At 43.8% G+C, this 18986-nt stretch overlaps 1 protein-coding gene across 3 annotated transcripts in view; it reads left to right on the forward strand.

The window, feature by feature from the left end:
• The first annotated feature begins 1963 nt into the window (after positions 1-1963).
• The window catches only part of AP1G1 (adaptor-related protein complex 1, gamma 1 subunit), a 95354-nt gene continuing 78331 nt past the window's right edge, over positions 1964-18986 (forward strand). For 2 of the 3 annotated variants that reach the window (XM_011961848.1, XM_011961862.1), the window contains exon 1: positions 1964-2403. The gene's annotated coding sequence lies outside the window, so the exon portion shown is untranslated. Of the gene's footprint in view, positions 2662-18986 lie in introns of all 3 variants that reach the window. The other variant, XM_011961856.1, reaches the window with a different exon arrangement.

The following is an 18986-nucleotide window of genomic DNA, read 5'->3' on the forward strand; positions in this document are numbered from 1 at the left end:
GGGCGCGGTGGCTCACGCCTGTAATCCCAGCACTTTGGGAGGCCAAGGTGGGCGGATCGTGAGGTCAGGAGACCGAGACCATCTTGGCTAACACGGTGAAACCCCATCTCTACTAAAAATCCCAAAAATAGTCGGGTGCGGTGGCGGGCGCCTGTAGTCCCAGCTATTCCGGAGGCTGAAGCAGGAAAATGGCGGGAACCCGGGAGGCGGAGCTTGCAGTGAGCCGAGATCCAGCCACTGAACTCCAGCCTGGGCGACAGAACGACACTCCGCCTCAAAAAAAAAAAAGGCACTCTTTAACAGAACCCCAGTGGAGGTGGGGAGAGGATGTGTCTTTTAGCCAAGTCAGTTTCTTGGAGCCTGTTTCTCCTTATTTGTAAAGCTAAGTTACTTATGTTTGCCTAGCCTGACTCAGGAGGTTGTCCAGAGGGTCAGATTAGATTACACACATGAAAGTGCCTCATGAACAATGTGATATCAATATTTAATAATAAAAACGATAATTATTATCGCACGCATGGCCTCATTTCTTTCCAGCCACTTGGCATGCCCCAGTAGTTCAGGGACAAAATTGTACGGATGGGCCTGCTTGGTTCAACTTTTTTTGTGTGTTTTTGAGACAGGATCTCACTCCGTCGCCCAGGCTTGGCTAACTGCAACCACTGCCTCTGCGGTTCAAGCGACTCTCCTGCCTCAGCCTTCCAAGTAGCTGGGTTTACAGATGCCCACCACCATGCCCGGCTACTTTTGTATTTTTAGTAGAGATGGAGTTTCACCATGTTGGCCAGGCTGGTCTCGAACTCCTGACCTCGAGTGATCCGCCCGCCTCAGCCTCCCAAAGTGCTGGGATTACAGGCGTGAGCCACTGTGCCCGGCCTACTTAGAGCAATTTTTGTAAAGTGTTTTGAAATCCCTGCATGAAAATGACTAAGGAAAAAGGTGCAACCTTCTGTCTATGACACCCAGTTCCTAAACTCAAGATTTGTGGTTAGTTCTGGGCAGGCTGGTGGCTCACACCTGTCATCTCCACACATTGGGAGGCCGAGGCAGGCGGATCACTTGAGGTCAGGAGTTCAAGACCAGCCTGGCCAACAGAGCGAAACGCTCTCTTTATTAAAAATGCAAATATTAGCCGGCTGTGGTGGCGGGAGCCTGTAATCCCAGCTACTTGGGAGGCTGAAGCAAGAGAAATTGCTTGACCCCAGGAGGCAAAGGTTGCAGTGAGCCGGGATGCCGCCTCTGCACTCCAGCCTGGGCAACAGAGCCAGACTCTGTCTAAAAAAAAAAAAAAAAAAATTGTGTAGTTGGTTCTGTTCTCTTTGGCACCCAGCCTGGTGCTGTGTTGTATTGTACTTTGTTGCCAATCTAGCGGAAGGATTTTAGTCTAGGTAGGTCACCTTTCCTTTAAACAGGCCAAGGTATCAGGCCCCCTTTACATTCACACGGAAAAGACTCGCGTCATATGTTAGTAATTATTTATCAGGTTAGGAACTGTCTGGTTAGACTTTCTTTGGCCCTGGTCATTAATTCATGGAGTCATAGACCGAAAGCCCATTCCGTAAGGGTTTCAGCTAACATGAGTCCAAGTCTTCTTTCTACATACGAGGAAACTGAATCCCTGGAGTTTAAGTGACTTGAGCTGTGCATGAACCGCGGTACTGGGCGTGGAATCCATTCTTGTGAGTCATCCTCTTAACTCTTCATAAAATATGTTGCAAAGACACCATAAAACCATAGAATACCACCTGGAGCATGCTCCTTAAGTTAAAAAGAAAGCAAAAATCTTACAGGAGACAGCAAAGAGTTTGGGATGCCCGTGGATGAACACCATTTCAGCCCTGGTATCTTCTCCGCCCCACTCTGCCTCGCCTGCTCCCACTTCCTGGGCTACCTGACCTAGCTCCGCCTCCTCCAGGTGGCCCCACCGCTTCCTGGTAGCCCAGCCCCTCCCCCGCCTCCCGCCAAGCGGAACCAATGTCTGTCCGCTCCGGGGTCGGCCGGATCTTTCTCGCTCAGACTCTTCGCAGCGGTGACTCGGCAGCAGCGTCTCGCGTCATCAGTGACAGCCCCAATGCTTGCTACGCTTTGCGTCGCTCTGCCAGAAGCAGTCGCCTCCTCCTTGGCAAATAGTCCTCGGCAGGGTCCGAGTTCTTGATTAATCCGAGAGGAGAGGTATGAGAAGTTGCAGTGCGGCGACACGGAAGCGACCAGACGAGTAGGCCAGGGAGCAAAGTTTCCTCAATAGTGTGTGAAGTTAGTTAAAAACTCTCTCCTTCCTTAGGATCCCTCCGCCTGCAGTAGCGGTGGTGAGGCCGAGGGAGCCGCCATTTTGGATGTTCGGTTCCTGCTGCCACTGCTGCCGCCGCCCCCGGAGCTGCTGGTTTCATTCGAGGTTTCGGGCCGGTGAGTGTCACTTGCGGCACTGAGAGCATATTGCTGCTTTTGCCCCGCCGCTGGCGCGGGCGCTCGACCGGAACCTTCCTGTCAGTTTCAGGGGTCCGGTCCCAGGCTGTGGGTGTTAAGAAGAGAAGACAGAGAGGCTGGGCCAGGAGGGGCCGGGAGCCCCAGGGGCTGCTCCGACTTCTGGAGGGCCGACCCCGAGGCCTCGGACCGGGAGGTTCCGCGCGCAGCGGTGTTCCGGGTAGTGGCGTTGCCCCGCGGGTACGGGCCTCCTTGAACCTTTGACTTTCTCAGGCTGCGATCTTTGAGGGCTCATTCAGGGAGCCTGGGGTTTAGCGCGGCGGGCCCCACCCCCGCGTGTCTTCTCTGAGCCACGTATCAGCGTTCTTGTGTGTTGTACCCTTGTCAGGTCTTTCAGATAACTCGCAGCATTTCCAAATGCCCAGTTAATCGCGACCTGCCCCTGCAGTGCCGTCCTCTCGGAACCAGACATCGGCCTCGCCTCTCCCTAACCTTCCGACCAACTTCTTTCCCAATTTTCCGCGCGCGCGCGCGCGCGTGTGTGTGTGTGTTGTTGTTTTGTTTTTTTTCAGCCTACCTGCGAGTGTACTGTTTACCCTTTTCTCAGCTCCTGGGCCTGCGGACGTCAGCGTCTAATAATTCTCCCGGGCTTCCTGATTGCCTGAAAGAGTCGGGACGATTCGGTTGATTGTTTCCCGGTTAGGAGACTTGGTGTAGGAGATACATCGAACCACTCGCTCAGAGTGTGCTTCAGCAGTATTGTTTATGAGGCAGATTAAATGGCTTTTGGGAGGCAGGAGCTGTCAAATGTTTTCTCATTTGTGGATTCCCTCCCTGTGCTGAACACTTAGCTTTTTGGTACTCACTGACACTTGTGTGGTGTTTTTTTTTTCTCCTCCCCTATTACATATCCCTGAGCATGGAAATCTGTCCATGGAGAAAAATATTAATCTGAGGTAGGTAGAAAGGAGAGTTGGGCTGCTTTACAGTGATTCGTTAACCAAGGAGAGGAGTTAGTGCTTTCTTAGTGACCTTAACTTTAAGGTGTTTGTACAGTAATGATCTTTGCTGACTGATTCTAAAAAATACTTGTAATAACTTTAGTAACTTCATGTATTGGGTTTTTCTGGGGATAGTTGAATTTTAAATATTCACTTCCACCCTTCCCTAGAATACTTTGTCAAATACCTAACTTGTCATACAGCCTGACTTTCAAGTTTGAAAAATATGAACCCTCTAAGTACTCGTAATCTAATCACTTTTATTCTAAAAGCATGTTTGCAGTCTAGCATGCTTGAATGAAAAGTATTTCTTTGCTTTAATTATTATTACTATTATTATTATTTTTTGAGACGGAGTCTGGCTCTGTCTCCAGGCTGGAGTGCAGTGGCACGGTCTCGGCTCACTGCAACCTTCGACTCACTGCAACCTACGTCTCCCGGGTTCAAGCAATTCTCCTGCCTCAGCCTCCCAAGTAGCTGGGACTACAGGTGCACGCTGCCACGCCCGGCTAATATTTTGTTTTTGTTGTATTTTAGTAGAGATGGGTTTCACCATGTTGCCCAGGCTGATCTCGAACTCCTGAGCTCAGGCAATCCGCCCGCCTTGGCTTCCCAAAGTGCTAGGATTACAGGCGTGAGCCACTACGCCTGGCGAATAAAAAGTATTTCACAGTAATTCACTGATATATTTCCTACGTTTGAAGTTAGGCGAGTGTGATTGAATCACCCTTATTTCATCTCAGCCTGGGTTTTTACATCTGCAAAAGAGAAGTTAACTTATTTGAGATCACAGTCTAGTGGATGAAATTTAAATTTATAACTTGAACTGAGTCAAGCTTTTTAATACGGCTAAGCCACATATATAGATGCATTATTCTTATCAGGTTACTGAAATGAGATTGTAGATAAATTCCTGTATAGGTCATATGGTGTCTCAGGAGAAAACAATATTTTCAGTGTAAATAGTGATCTTGTTATTTGTTTTAAGGAAATTTTTCAAAAGCATATTAGTTACTATTAGATATGTGAGTTCTGTATTACCTTGAAGCTATGTAATTTTCTCTTTTGGTTTAAAGGAACTGTCAAACACTGAACACCTATGTAATGATCGCTCATTTACTAAGTATGCCCTCGCAGTTACTACTGAAATGTGCCATTTCTGACTTAGACTTTTCAAGTAAGGTGTTAGCAGAGCTATCACATAGATATTAGTTAACTCAGTGTTTTTCATGCTTTAATATATTGGTATTTAAATGTCATTCAGGCGGGTGCTCAGTGGCTCATGTTTGTAATCCCAACACTTTGGGAAGTGGAAGGTGGATCCCTTGAGCCCAGGAGTTAGAGGCCAGCCTGGGCAACATAATGAGACTCCGTCTCTACCAAAATATTTTAAAATATTAAACTTTTAAAAATTCATTCTTAGATAGTTTGCATTCACTGGGGAAAGGGTCCTTTTGCCTTAACAAAGTCCTAGCAAAGTGTTGTTTAGTGCACCATTGATCAGTGCATATTTGAATGTCTGCTTTGTGTTTAGGAAACCTCCGTTTCTTTTGGGAGCAGTTGCTTGTTCTTTGGTCTGACCTCTGTCATTGACAGCAGTTCTAGATTTGAGGGCAGATTTTAGAATGAAACTATAAAGTACAGAAATTGCCAGGAATGCCTTGGTGATATTTCACCCCAGTGTTTATTTTAAAAAGGAGTTTTAAAAATCAGTGGTATGCAAACCAAAACCAACCTTATGATTTATAAAAACTGTTATTTTCTATTATTTTTACTGTTTGAACAGGGTCTCACTCTGTTGCCCAGGCTGGAGTGCAGTGGTCTCTGCTCACTGCAGCCTGGACCTGCTGGGCTCAAGCGATCCTCCTGCCTCAGCCCTCCACGTAGCTGGGACTACAGGCGTGTGCCACCACGCGGGGCTAATTTTTGTATTTTTTGTATTGATAGTATTTTGTCATGTTGCCCAGGCTGGGCTCAAGCAATCCTCTTGCCTCGGCCTGCCAAACAAAGTGCTGGGATTACAGGTGTGAGCCACCTCACCTGGCCAAAACTCTTTAATTTATACAAATTAAAAAAGTTGAATGAGTATTTTCCAAGAGATTATTTTTAATTAAAAAAGTTGAATTGGCAGCCTATGTACCAAAACAGGTTTTCTACAATGCTTAATCCCCTTATTTGCATTTGATGAGGATTTTAAAATTTTGTGTATATAGCAGGACTTAATTGCAATCAAAACTTTAAAACTCTTACTTAGAGCTTCAGAAAATTAAAAAATACTGTTTTAAGTGCTTGTAATTTAGTCTGTCCTTGCTTCATGAATTGTTTTCAGTTCTTGTTGTTTTGTTTTGTTTTTTGAGACAAAGTCTTGCTGTGTCTCCCAGCCTGGAGTGCAGTGGCTGGATCTCGGCTCACTGTGCAGCCTTCACCTCCTGGATTCCAGTGATTTCTGCTGCCTCAGCCTCCCAAGTAGCTGGGGTTACAAGCATACGTCACCATGCCCAGCTAATTTTTGTGTTTTTAGTAGAGTGGGGTTTCACCATGTTGGCTAGGCTGGTCTCAAACTCCTGACCTCAAGTGATGCACCCACCTTGGCCGCCCAAAGTGCTGGGATTATAGGCGGGAGCCGCTGCGCCCAGTCTGTTTTCAGTTCTTGATTTTGGCTTTCTTTATTTTCTGTTGCTTTTACTCAGTTTCTAATGCAGAATAGTGTTTAAAGTAGCAAACAATTTTTTTTTCAACTCCTCTCAGCTTATAACTAACAAGCAATTTTATTTTTATTGATTTATTGATTGAGATGGGTTCTCACTCTTTCACCCAGGCTGGAGTGCAGTGGTGCAATCTCAGCTCACTGCAGCCTCGACCTCCTCCCAGGTTCAAGTGATCCTCCCACTTCAGCCTCCTAAGTAGCTGAGACTGTAGGCATGTGCCGCCGGATTTATTATATATTTTTTTTGTATAGATGGGGTTTCACCATATTCCCCAGGCTGGTTTCAAATTCCTGGGCTCAGGAGGTCCTCTCACCTCTGCCTCACAAAGTGCTGGTATTAAAAGTGTGAGCCACCATGCCTTGCCCACAAGCAATTTTAAACTTAAGAGAGTAGGCCAGTGCAGTGGCTCATGCCTGTAATCCCAGTGCTTTGGGAGGCCGAGGCAGGCGGATCACATGAGGTCAGGAGTTTGATACCAGCCTGGTCAACATGATGAAATTCCATCTCAACTAAAAATACAAAAGTTAGCCGGGCATGGTGGTGCGCATCTGCATTCCCAGCTACTTGGGAGGCTGAGGCAGGAGGATTGCTTGAACTGGGAGGTGGAGGTTGCAGTGAGCTAAGATCATGCCACTGCACTCCAGCCTGGGTGACAGATGGAGGCTCTGTCTCAAAAAAAAAAAAAAAAAAATTAAGATAGCCTATAGGTTTATATAATCTTTTGTATTTCTTGGCTTACAGGTTTTGAAATTATCTTTGTTGGCCGGGTGGCTCATGCCTGTAATCCCAGCACTTTGGGAGGCCGAGGCAGGCGGATCATGAGGTCAGGAGGTGGAGACCATCCTGGCCAACATGGTGAAACCCTGTCTCTACTAAAAAATACAAAAATTAGCTAAGTATGATGGTGCATGCCTATAGTCCCAGCTACTCGGGAGCCTGAGGCAGGAGAATCACTGGAACCCGGGAAGTGGAGGTTGCAGTGAGCTGAGATCGTGCCACTGCACTCCAGCCTGGGGACGGAGTGAGACTCCGTCTCCAAAAAAAAAAAAAAGAAAAAAAAGAAAATATCTTTGTCAAAATGTAGTAGCATGTTTCCAGTTGCCTTTTTGTATAGAAAATTTTATTTCAATGAGGTCAAGAAAGAGAAAAGAGAAAAAAAGAGTTGTCTTTTTTTTTTTTTTTTTTTGAGATTGAGACGGAGTCCCTCTCTGTTACCCAGGCTAGAGTGCACTGGAGCGATCCCCGCTCACTGCAACCTCTGCCCCCGGGTTCAAGCAATTTTCCTGCCTCAGCCTCCCGAGTAGCTGGGACTACAGGTATGCACCACCATGCCTGGCTAATTTTTGTGTTTTTAGTAGAGACGAGTTTCACCCTGTCGGCCAGGCTGATCTCGAATTCCTGGGCTCAAGTGATTCACCAGCCTCGGCCTCCCAAAGTGCTGGGATTACAGGCGTGAATGCGGTGTCATTTTTACTTTGAAGATACATGTGAAGTTTTTTTCTTCACTGACAAAGTAGCACAATACACTTAATATGGCCTGAGTTTTGGTTGCTGGAGAAACTGGTTAAAGTTTGAAGGGTCCAGAAATGGGAGAAGAAACACACTTGCCAAATGTGTTGAGTCAGCATTGACACTTTAGCATAAAAGTGCAAAGTTTAGGATCAGATGATTGAAATGAAAAATGCTTTTTTTCACTAGGTACTCGGAAATTTTACTTTTAAAAAAAGCCTACTCAGACCATTGGAGAAATTTGATTAGTAAATTATAAATGTTGGCAAGAAATTAAGTAGGTTTAGAAGGAAGAAGTCAGTTTTTTAAAAGATGAGGAAAAAATACATGTGATTTTTGTAACTTATAAATAATTAAAAACATCTTATTTTTTATTTACTTTTTTGAGACGGGGTCTCACTCTGTCACCCAGGCTGGAGTGCAGTGGCACAGTCTTGGCTTACTGCAAGCTCCGCCTCCCGGATTCCTGCAATTCTGATGCCTCAGCATCCCTAGTAGCTGGGACTGCAGGCACCTGCCACCACACCTGGCTAATTTTTGTATTTTTAGTAGAGACGGGGTTTTGTCACGTTGGCCAGGCTGGTCTCAAACTCCTGGTTCACTTGCTTCAGCCTCGCAAAGTGCTGGGATTGTAGGCATGAGCCGCTGAACCTGGCCAAAATATTTTAAATATTTCAAAGCTATGTAAAGATGTTACACGTTTTCTAAACCTAAAAATAAACTTGGCTGGCCAGGCCTGGTGTCTCATGTCTGTAATCCCAGCACTTTGGGAGGCCAAGTAGGAAGGACCACTTGAGGACAGGAGTTCGAAACCAACCTGGGAAACACAGTGGAACCCTGGCTCTACAAATTTTTTTTTTTTTTCTTGAGACAGAATCTCCCTCGGTCACCCAGGCTGGAGTGCAGTGGTGCGATCTCGGCTCACCTCAACCTCTGCCTCCTGGGTTCAAGCGATTCTCCTGCCTCAGCCTCCGAAGTAGCTAGGATTACAGGTGCCCGCCACCATGCCTAGCTAATTTTTGTACTTTTAGTAGAGATGGCCAGGCTGGTCTTGAACTCCTGACCTTGGGTGATCCACCCTCCTTGGCCTCCCAAAGTGCCGGGATTACAGGCATGAGCCACTGTGTCTGGCCCAAAATTTTTTAAAGTAGTTGGATGTCGTGTCTTTGCCAGTAGCCTTAGCTGCTTGGGAGGCTGAGGCAGGAGGATCACTTGAACCCAGGAGTTCAGGGCTGCAGTGAGCTAGGACGGTGCCACTGCACTCCATCGTGGGTGACAGAGATAGACTGTCTCAAAAAAAAAAAAAGTAAAAAACACTTATTTTGCTTCCTTTTATGACTGAACAATTTCTCAACAGTGAGGTTTAGTTAAATAGGTTCACTAACTTCAGTTGTAAAAATACGAATGGACCTCCTTTTACTTTGTGTTGTACAGCTGTATAATCATTTATATAAGTTAGCTCTTTCAACCAAATACACATTGAGTATCCCTTATCTGAAATGCTTGAGACCAGAACTGTTTCATGTTTTGGAATTTTTTGGATTTTGAAATTTTGCATTACACCAGTTGTACATCCTTAATCCTAAAATCCAAAGTCTGGAACACTTGAAGAGCATTTCTTGTTTTTTTTTTTTGAAACGGAGTCTCACCCTGTTGCCCAGGCTGGAGTGCGGTGACACGATCTCGGCTCACTGCAAACTCGGCCTCCCGGGTTCATGCCATTCTCCTGCTTCAGCCTCCCGAGTAGCTGGCACTACAGGCGCCCGCCACCACGCCTGGCTAATTTTTTGTATTTTCAGTAGAGACGGGGTTTCACCGTGTTAGCCAGGATGGTCGCGATCTCCTGACCTCGTGATCCGCCCGTCTCGGCCTCCCAGAGTGCTGCAATTACAGGCGTGAGCCACCGCGTCCAGACTTGAAGAGCATTTCTTCAAACATCATGTCAACAATCAAAAAATGTCAGGTTTTGGAGTATTTCAGATTTTGGATTAGGGATGTTTACCCCATAGTGTTACATCATCTATTCTATGACAGTCGTAATTACCCAAAATTTTAACAGATTATCAACGAGTATGCTTCAATATTTCTCTCAGTGCTTAGTTAAGTACTGTATATACTCATGTAAATGTATATATGTAGGATTTTTTTGTTTTTACTGAAGAGAGATCCTATTATTTATATTACTCCATAACATGCTTTTTTTTTTTTGAAACATGTCATGATCAGTAAATACAATTCTTTTTCTTTGTTTTGTTTTGTTTTTTGAGACGGAGTCTTACCCTGTCGCCCAGGTGGAGGCAACCTCCACCTCCTGGTTTTAGCGATTCTCCTGCCTCAGCCTTCAGAGTAACTGGGATTACAGGCACCTGCCACTGCACCCAGATAGTTTTTGTATTTTTAGTAGAGATGAGGTTTTGCCATGTTGGCCAGGCTGGTCTCAAACTCCTGACCTCAAGAGATCTGCCTGCTTTGGCCTCCCAAAGTGCTGGGATTGCAGGCATGAGCCATCATGCCCAGCCAATATAATTCTTTTTTGTTTTGTTTTGTTTTTTTTGAGATGGAGTTTTGCTCTTGTTGCCCAGGCTGGAGTGCAATGGCATAATCTCAGCTCACCACAACCTCTGCCTCCCAGGTTCAAGTGATTCTACTGCCTCAGCCTCCCTAGTAGTTGGGATTACAGTCATGTGCCACCATGCCCCGCTAATTTTGTATTTTTAGTAGAGACATGATTTGTCCATGTTGGTCAGGCTGGTCTTGAACTCCTGACCTCATGTGATCCACTTGCCTCGGCCTCCCAAAGTGCTAGGATTACAGGTGTGAGCCACTGCACCTGGCCAGTATAATCTTTATTATTTTTTTTTTAAAAGATGAGATTTTGCTGTGTTGCTCAGGCTGGTCTTAAACTCCTGGGCTCGACCAGTCTGCCTGCATTGGCCTCCCAAAGTGTTGGGATTACAGGCGTGAGCTACTGCACCCAGCCACTATAATTCTTTATTATAATAATTATTGTTGTTGCTGTTGTTGTTTTAAGATGGAACTTCGCTCTGTTGCCCAGGCTGGAGTGCAGTGGCGTGATCTCGGCTCACTGCATACTCCGCCTCCCGGGTTCACGCCATTCTCCTGCGTCAGCCTCCTGAGTAGCTGGGACTACAGGCACCTGCCACCAGTAAAAAAAGTACAAAGTAAATTTTTTGTACTTTTAGTGGAGACAGGGTTTCACCATATTAGCCTCATGATCCACCTGCCTCGGCCTCCCCAAGTGCTGGTATTATGGGCATGAGCTGCTGCACCCGGCCTATTGTTTTTTTTTAAGAAGAGATGAGATATTGCTGTATTGCTCAGGCTGGTCTCGAACTCCTGGACTTGAGCAATCTGCCTGCCATGGCCTCCCAAAGTGCTGAGATTACAGATGTGAGCCACTGCACTCAGCCCACAGTAAATATAATTCTATCTTGTTCTTTTTTTTTTTTTTTTTGAGATGGAGTCTCGCTCTGTAGCCCGGGCTGGACTATAGGCGCCCGCCACCTCGCCTAGCTAGTTTTTTGTATTTTTTAGTAGAGACGGGGTTTCACAGTGTTAGCCAGGATGGTCTCGATCTCCTGATCTCGTGATCCGCCTGTCTCGGCCTCCCAAAGTGCTGGGATTACAGGCTTGAGCCACCGCGCCCGGCTATCTTGTTCTTTTAAACAGTCCTATTGTGTCTTGTAGCATAGATGTACCGTAATTTATTGTTACTTTCCTGTGAACATTTAGATCGTTTCTAGATTTTGCCACTTAACAAAGTGCTACAATAAATACCCTTGTACATGCCACTTTATTTGCTGATGCTTTTGTTTCTGTAGAATCTCCAAAGTGGGAATTCTGGGTTAACAGAGAAATATATTTTAAACATTTTTATTGCTAGATTACTCTCTAAATAGGTTATCATAATTTTCATCCCAAGTAGCAGTGACTTCTCCATATCATCAAACCACTGGGTGTAAATACATAGTTTAATTTTTACTAGTCTGCTAGATGATAAATGGGTCATGCAGTTTGTCTTAATTTTAACTTCCCTGTTACTGGGGGTAGCCTTATTTGATATGTGTAATGGCCATTGGATTTCCTTTATTCAGAATTGTCTGCTCATGTCCTTGGTTCATTTTTCTCTTTTTTTTTTTTTCTTCCTGTAGGAGCACTTATGGAATATTAATTCTTTGTTATATGGCATGTGTATTTTTTTTTTTTTTCTGGGAGACGGATTTTTGCCCTTGTCGCCCAGGCTGGAGTGGTGTGATCTCAGCTCACTGCAACCTCCGCCTCCTGGGTTCAAGCGATTCTCCTGCCTGAGCCTCCTGGGTAGCTAAGATTACAGGCACTCGCCACCATACCCGGCTAATTTTTGTACTTTTAGTAGAGATGGAGTTTTGCCATGTTGGCCAGGCTGGTCTCAAACTCCTGACCTCAAGTGATCTGCCCGCCTTGGTCTTCCAAAGTGCTGGGATTACAGGCGGGAGCCACTGTACCTGCCCTCATTTATCTTTTAACCTTATTTGTTTCACAGACATTTTCAGGTAATTATATATATTCCTCTTTTCCTCTTTGGTTTCTGAAACTGTCTTAGAAGAGTCCATTCCAGCTGGGTGCAGTGGCTCATGCCTCTAATCCCAGCACTTTGGGAGGCCGAGGCTGGCAGATCACGAGGTTAGGAGATTGAGATCATCCTGGCTAACACGGTGAAACCCTGTCTCTACTTAAAATACAAAAAAATAAGCTGAGCGTGGTGGCACGTGCCACCTGGAGGCTAAGGCAGGAGAATTGCTTGAATTTGGGAGGCAGTGAAGTGAACTGAGATCGCGCCACTGCATTCCAGCCAGTGGGACAGAGCAAGACCGTCTCAAAAAAAATTTGTTTATTTTCTTGTAGACACGGTCTCACTATATTGCCCAGGCTGGTTTCTAACTCATGGCCTCAAGTGATCCTTCCACCTTGGCCTCTAAAGTGTTGGGACTACTGGCGTGAGCCACCGCACCCGGCCTTAACAGTTTTTGATGATAATTTGTGTGTGTCTATTTGTTCAAGTTTATTTTAGGTCTTTCAACAAATATTTTATAGATTTTATATTTTTTCATATAGTTCCTATACCTTTCTTACTAAATTTATTCCTATGTATTTTATTTTGACACTATTGTCAATGGGACTGTTTATCCTCCATTTCTAACTAGTTAATATCAGATACATCAATTAAAAGTAAATATTATACCATCTTTAATTTTCTGTGGACAACTCCCCCACTCTCCTTGTATATCCAGAATTAATAGAACTTGGATTCATGAAGAATATGCTAGGGAAAATTTGTCATCTTAGTATTATAGTAAGTAACTTTTTTTTTTTTGAGATGGAGTCTTGCTCTGTCGCCCAGGCTGGAGCACAGTGGCACGATCTCAGCTCACTGCAACCCCTGCCTCTCGGGTTCAAGTGATTCTCCTGCCTCAGCCTCCTGAGTAACTGGGGTCACAGGCGCGTGCCACCACGCCCGGCTAATTTTTGTATCTTTAGTAGAGATGGGGTTTCACTAGGCTGGTCAGCCTGATCTTGAACTCCTGACCTCGTGATCTGCCCGCCTCAGCCTCCCATAGTGCTGGGATTACAGGGGTGAGCCACCCCACCTGGCTATATTAAATAACTTTCTAATGTTTCTGCTTGTCATCCTAGGGAAGAGTACCCTTAGATATATTTTTCTGGAATGAATGACACCTTACTAACTTTGAAAGTTTACAGTTGCTTTATTTATACGTTTTTGTTAATTTGTTTGATTTTTTTCAAAGCAAGTTTTATTCCAAGTTTTACATGCTCATTACTTGAAAGATAGCAGACTATATATAGAAGTTAAAAAGGCATCTATATTTACATCAGATAACCTCCTTCAACATTAATTGTACCCTTTGGGTGATGTTTTTAAGCCAAATTTTTGTTTTGAGAGTTTGGAGATACTTTTTGAATTGAGAGTACTTTAGTATGGTTTTGCTAATAAAATTACGGTTGGGAGAGTGAAATTTTTTTAAATTTCATTAGTGTCAGATTAGATGTTTGTTTTGTTTAGCTATCATTGTTTACTGGCCTTTATTGCTTTTCATGCATATATACGTATATATATGTAAAGTTTTTTAAGAGTCAGGTCTTGCTGTGTTGCCTAGGCTGTTCTTGAACTCCTGGGCTCAAGCAGTCTGCCCTCCTTGGCCTCCCAGAGTGCTGGGATTACAGGCCTGAGCCACTGCGCCCAGTCTGCTTTTTATGCATCTCAGTGCTGTTGAATTGCTAGTAGGCATGTTTGCATTTACAGGCATTTGCTTTTTAGATCTCAGTTCTGGTGAATTCTGGTTATGGATAATTAAGCATAAAAGATTCCTGTAATTACTGTGACAATTTAGGGAGAATTGAACTTATGTCCTCTTAGAGGGATGCCAGCTGGCTGCCTAGACAGGGTGGGGTGGTATCTCAATGTGATCATATATTCCACAGCCTATTCTTTAGCCTTGAAGATCCAGAAATTCCATTTTAGTAGTTCATCTCCTAGGGTTGATTGAGACCAATCAAACACACTGATTTGTAAGTTATAATAATACTGTAGTATTGTAATTCACAAGGAGGGGATATGCTTTTCTCCTGAATTACCTGTGTCTGCATTCCACAGGACACTATTCCTTATATGGAAGTACTTGGGAGTTGAGGCGCTTAAGGAAGCATTTAATAATCAGAAAGTTGCACTGTGAGCCTGAAATCAGAGCATATAAAGTTGGTCTTGAGTGTTTCATCATTTTAGGCCATGGTGAAACCTGATTAAAGAATTATGCTTGTCTTACAGTGGTGTTTGCCTCTCTAATGACCAGAATACTTCTCCCCAGATTTATTTCATTTTATTATTATTATTTTTGAGACGATCTCACTCTGCAACCCAGGCTGGAGTGCAGTGACTCAATCTTAGCTCACTGCAACCCCTGTCCCCTGGGCTCAAGTGATCCTCCCACACAGCCTCCCGAATAGCTGGGACTACAGACGCATGCACCACCACGACCAACTAATTTTTGTATTTTTAGTGGAGACTGGGTGTTGCCGTGTTGCTCAGGCCAGTCTTGAACTCCTGGACTTGAGCAGTCTACCTGCCTCAGCTTCCCAAAGTGCTGGGATTACAGGCGTGAGCCACCACGCCTGTAATCTGGCCTGTCCCCAGATTTAATCTCTCCTGTTCAAACAGTGAAGTTCTAACTCTGGTCTTTTCCGTTTATTCACTCTGTAGACCATTTCCCTTCTGTGAACACATTTCTTCATATAGGGGAAATAGGTGTGCACCCCTCCCCTCAAAAGAAAGAAAAGCACAAAAACACAGGCAGTGAGAAAACCAGCTAGGCTAGACCAGTGTAATCATAGCCAGAATATCTAAGATGTATTGTAAAGTAAAAGTCTGATTGAAGCATAATACAATCAGTTGATTTGGTTTAAGCTTTCCTAGTGTCACATTCTAGTCGTAGTATTTTGCAAGTTATAAATGCGTTAAAGCAACTCAGATATACATATGAAATAAAAATCTGAAATAGGGGTTCTGTATGGCACGTAATATAAAAATACAGGCCATCTGGAGAATGCAAGAGGGAAAGCATGGTAACAACTTTGGAGGGTTTTGCCTGATGTTAACTTACATCCCTTGAACATTCTCAGCCATACTTAAAGTCTGTTACTGACACAGTAGTCAGTGGTGAAGTTAATTGAAGTCTCATTTATTTGCTTGAGTCTTTTCTCATTGTTTAGCCAGAAAGACTTCTTGAAGTACAATCTTTGTTGGTTAGGAAAATAGGTGATTTTCATGGTGAAAAATTAACTTTTAGAATTTTGTTTGTAGATTTAGAGCTCAAATAACCTGAGATCTATTAGGGGAAGACAGACCACATAGCTGGAGGAGCTCCAACTTTTTGGTTGTGTCCTTGACGGTTGGCTATCAGTAGCTAAAAGTGCACAGTGAGCAGTGTGAGTTCTGAAACAGGGAGAATGTTATCTGGGCAGGGTAGAAGAGAGAACTGGGTTGAGTTCTGACAGCCTTTTTCCATAGCTCAGTACACTTTTATTTTGTGTGCTTTGGAAAGGACAATTCAACTTTTTTAAAAGATATTTTAGCATTTAGGATTTAATAAATACAGTATTTATCAAGTTTGTATTCTTATGGGAGGATACAAGAGTGAACAAGGCAAATGAGGATCTATAGGGAGCTTGTATTTAGTGGGAAAAATGGGCATTTCAAAGTTAAAAAAAAAAAAAAAAAGGTACTTCTCATGGCCTGAGAATGGTATTGCTGTATGAGAAAAATCTTTATCCTTAAAGGGATTTGTGGAGATGTTGGAAAATAGCCATCTTCCCCATTTTGGCCATAAATTTTGGGGAGAATTGAAACACGCACACATTATTTTTTCTTCTTCTGTTTAAATTTTTTTTTTTGTTCTTTAGTTTGTTTATAATTTTGATTTTTTTGGGCATGTAAAGTAATCTTATTTAGTTTAAGCTTCAAAACCCAATTTTGCTTAGCCATTTTGGGTAGAAATTTTTCTAAAATGAATTTTATGTTTCCTTTTTTCCTCTGTTTTTATCATTATTTATCATATAACTGTTAATGAAAACTGAAACACATTAATCTATAATCCGTGTCCCTTAAATCAGACTTTTAATATTTTTGTATTCCCTTTCCATCCTTGTTTTAAGAGATGTTTTTATTATTTGCTTTAAAAAAACAGGACAAAGAGGGACACTTTATTTTGTTAGAGTGTACAAACCATAATGATATGAAATATGGAGCACTTAAGCGTAGAATGAAACCATTGGCATACTAAATGTAAGTGGTTATATATAAATGGAGAAATTGAGAGAAACACAATCATAGTGGTAGAGTTTAACACACTTTTCTCAGTCTTTGGTGGGTCAGGTAGTTAAATTAGTAAGGGCAGATGGTGTCTGAACTATAAAATTTTTAGAACTTGGTTATAATACAGATATAATTTTGTATTCATGTTTTTTCCCTATGCATTGAATGTTAAATGTTAATCTTATTTTAACCACTTCTTGGAGAATCAAGGTCTTTTTGTAAAACCACGTTATGGACCGAGTGCGGTTGCTTACGCCTGTAATCCCAGGACTTTGGGAGGCCAAGGAGGGTGGGTCACTTGAGCTCAGGAGTTTGAGACCAGCCTGGGCAACATAATAAAAGCTCATCTCTACAAAAAATAAAAAAAATAGCCTGGTGTGGTGGCTTGCGCCTGTAGTCACAGCTACTTGGGGAGCTGAGATGGGAGGATCGCTTGAACCAAGGAGGCAGAGATTGCAGTGAGCCGAGATCCTGCCACTGCACTCCAGCCTGGATGGCACAGTGAGACCTTGTCTCAAAAAGAAAGCAAAGAACAACAACAAAAACTACATTGTGGTACTATTTATAATTTATTGGTGCTCTTAGGGTTAGGACCTTAGTGGGAGTTGGCTACTTTTTGGATATACACTAAGTAGCTCCAGACTGTTTTAAAAATGCTTGTTTCTGCTGTATATAGGTTTTTATTTATTTGTTTGTTTTTGTTACTGCTTTTGTTTCTTCCCTTGGTGTTGGGTGACATTTTTAACTATCATAGGTGTCCTTTTCTAAAGCAGTTTCTATCTCCTGGGTCCCTCCTCCTCCCCTCTTTCACTTACAGTTTTCTGATTTGTAGCTTCTGTTCCAGAATAGGCTGAATGAGGACCTCTATTTGGAGTAAAGTAGATGTTTTAGTGTGTTGATGTGTCAGTCTCTATATTGGCTGCTTGAGATAATAAAAATATGTTTTTGGATTCTCAGCTATGTTCTGTATAGTTTCATTACTGTGTTCAGCACTTTTTAAAAAAAGGTTAGAGTTTATTATTGTTATTTCTCTTGTTTGTTTGCTTTTTGTGTTTTTGAGACAGGGTCTTGTACCATTGCCCAGGCTGGAGTGCAGTGGCCCGATCTCAGCTCACTGCAGCCTCACTCCTAGGCTCAGGTCATCCTCCCACCTCAGCCTCCCAAGTAGCTGGGACCACAGGTGCATGCATGCCACTATGCCTGGTTCATTTTGTTGATGTTTTGTAGAGACAGGGTTTCAGCATATCGCCCAGGCTATTGAACTCCTGGGCTCAAGTGATCTGCTCGCGTCTGTCTCCCAAAGTGCTGTGATTACAGGTGTGAGCCACTGTGCCCCGTCTCACTTGTAATACTTGTAGTTCTTTTTTTTTTTTTTCTTTCTTTCTTTTTTTTTGACAGAGTCTCACTCTGTCGCCCTGGCTGGAGTGCAGTGGTGCGATCTTGGCTCACTGCAATCTCCACTTCCCCGGTTACAACGATTATCCTGCCTCAGCCTCTGTAGTAGCTGGGATCACAGGGGTGCACCACCATGCCTGGCTATTTTTTGTATCTTTAGTAGAGATGGGGTTTTGCCATGTTGGCCAGGCTGGTCTTGAACTCTTGACCTCAGGTGATCCACCCCCTGCCCCATGCTCCCAAAGTGCTAGGATTACAGGTGTGAACCACCGTACCTGGCCTCCTCACTTGTAATTCTTTAACTTCCTGTTACTTCCAATGCTTGGTTCCTGTGGTGTGCCTCCTTCCTTTCAGTGCTTTGGCCAAAATAAGGACTCACATTTCTTTGTTTTTCAGGGTTGGAAAAGGCTGAGATTTTCAGAATAGGCTTACTTATATATCTAGGGGTAGAAATAAGGAAAAGTTCCTGAAGATTTGTCCTTGCCCTTTTCCACATATATGAAGCGTTGTCCTCTCTTTCGGTTTGATTTTACCAGTTTAGAATGCCAAAAGGGACATAGCTTAACAGGTGGCTTTTTTGACCTGCCTGTGTTTGGAGGGCGCCGTCTTTCAACCTGCCATACAGAAACTCCTGTCTAGACATTTTGACACCTTTATGGTTCAGATTAATAGAACCTTTTCTAGCCTTCCATGCCCCATAGTTCGCGTCTCTAGTTTACTGACTCCGAAAATGACTTCATCTTTGAGGGAGACTACCTTCAGCCATCCCTTGTATAAGAGTTTAGTGTTGGCCTGGCGCGGTGGCTCACACCTGTAATCCCAGCACTTTGAGAGGCCAAGGCGGGTGGATCACCGGAGGTCAGGAGTTCGAGACCAACCTGACCGTGTAACATGGTGAAATCCCCTCTCTACTAAAAATACAAAAATTAGCCAAGGATGGTGGCACATGCCTGTAATACCAGCTACTCGGGAGGCTGAGGCAGGAGAAGTGCTTGAACCCAGGAGATGGAGGTTGCAGTGAACGAGATCGAGCCATTGCACTCCAGCCTGGGCAACGAGCGAAAC

The sequence above is a fragment of the Colobus angolensis genome, unplaced genomic scaffold, assembly GCF_000951035.1.
Source record: "Colobus angolensis palliatus isolate OR3802 unplaced genomic scaffold, Cang.pa_1.0 Scaffold116, whole genome shotgun sequence".
Classification (NCBI taxonomy): domain Eukaryota; kingdom Metazoa; phylum Chordata; class Mammalia; order Primates; family Cercopithecidae; genus Colobus; species Colobus angolensis.